At 38.6% G+C, this 1,788-nt stretch overlaps 1 non-coding gene across 1 annotated transcript; it reads left to right on the top strand.

Moving 5' to 3' along the window:
• The first annotated feature begins 417 nt into the window (after window positions 1-417).
• On the top strand, window positions 418-631 carry LOC112448633 (small nucleolar RNA U3). Its single transcript, XR_003037012.1, has one exon. It is a non-coding gene; the product is annotated as a small nucleolar RNA U3 (small nucleolar RNA).
• Window positions 632-1,788: the final 1,157 nt, after the last annotated feature.

The raw sequence follows: 1,788 nt of genomic DNA, 5'->3' as shown, positions 1-1,788 counted from the left end.
GAAGCAACTTAGCAGCAGCAGCAGCCCACAGTTTTATGAGCACTGACCACCGCTATGGAACCTGGCACCGTGCCTGACACAGGATATATATGCAGCGTGTGTTGTTGCTCTTATTTTGCCATCCTCCTCTCAGACCTACTTCCAGGCAAGGGTAAGGTAAGGCAGTGATAACTGCACATGCTTTCTTTTCAACTCACATTTACTCATCTGATCTTGTTTTACAGGGCTGGGAAAGGGGAAAACTCAGGTTTCTTCACTGATCATATTGTAGGGCAAAGAACAGTACAGAAGCTCAAACACTCCTTTCCATAACTCCTGTTGCAAGCGTCCATCAGATCAGGCATCTCACCGGGTTGTTGGAAGGGCTGAAAAACAGTTACACCCTGGCTGTGATAGGTTTCATTGTAAAATAAGTCAATTAATATACTTTCAGGGATCATTTCTATAGTTCGTTACTAGAGAAGTTTCTCTGATCGTGTAGAGCACCCGAAACCACGAGGAAGACGCAGCGTTTTCCCCTGAGCATGAAGTTGGCGTTTGGTGCTGCTTAATGCAGCTGCCATTGGCCGTTGATGATCGTTCTTTTCTCCCGTCTGGGAGAGTAAGAGGGAGAAAACACCGTCTGAGTGGAAAAAAAAAAAATAAGCCATCTCCAAGAAAAGGATACTCTAGTTAGGCACTGAACTTCTAATAGTAGCAATTCTGAGGATGGCTAGTTACACAACTAAATACAGTACCTTGCCCTTGGCAACTATCCGAAAATGAATATTGTTTATTTAAGCCAATAAACTAAATATACTTCTGCATTTAAAAATCCCTTTCCAACATCTATATTCATCTGTAGGAAGTAATTGTGACTACTCTCATTACATCCAAGGAGATCAATGGATTGTTTTTACTGAGTTGTGTCTGATTACACCTTTTATCCTCACATTGAAGTATTATTTATGGTGTGAGAAGCAGTATCTTTCAGATATCACAAAGACAGTACAAATAGTACAGAGAGTTCCCATATACTCCATACTCAGTTTCTCCTATTATTAACTTATTTAGAATGCTACATTTGTTATAATTAATGAATGGATCAATATTGCTATATTATTATTAACTAAGGTTATGAATTTACTCAGATTTCCTTGGTATTTACCTAATGTCCTTTTTCTATTCTAGGATCTCATCCAGGACACCACATTACATCTACTTGTATCTTAGCCTTCTGGTTGTGAGAATTTTTCCAGGGTTAATTTGTTTTTAAGGAGTACTGGCCAAGTATTTGGTCAAATGTGACTTAGATTCTTCTGATGTTTTTCTAATGATTAGACCACGTGATTGATTTTTGAGGAAGACCACAACAAAGATCACTTGCATCATATCATAGCAAGGTCTATTCTATCAACAAGGCCTATTGCAGCTGGTCAACGCCATCTCAATCACCTGGCTTGTTTGATTAGTTTAGGTTTCTCCAGGGTTAAGCTCCTTCCATACTGTACTCTTTTTTAAAATTTATTTATGCTTTTAATTGAAGGATTCTATTCAGAATTGTGTTGGTTTCTGCCAAACATCAACATGAATCAGCCATAGGCATGTATATGTCCCCTCATACTGGTCTTTGTAAGGAAGTCATGATGCATCGTCAACACTAAAGAGGCTCCACCTCCTTGTGGGTGTGGTATCCACATAAACTACTTGGAATTCTTCTGCATGAGAGATTTGTCTCTTTGCCCCATTTATTTATTTAATTATTTATATTAGTATGGACTCATAGATGTCTATTGTTATACATTGGAT

Source organism: Bos taurus, chromosome 10 (assembly GCF_002263795.3).
Source record: "Bos taurus isolate L1 Dominette 01449 registration number 42190680 breed Hereford chromosome 10, ARS-UCD2.0, whole genome shotgun sequence".
Classification (NCBI taxonomy): domain Eukaryota; kingdom Metazoa; phylum Chordata; class Mammalia; order Artiodactyla; family Bovidae; genus Bos; species Bos taurus.
Note: the sequence above shows the minus strand (reverse complement) of the source record. Positions and strands in the feature narration are given on the sequence as shown.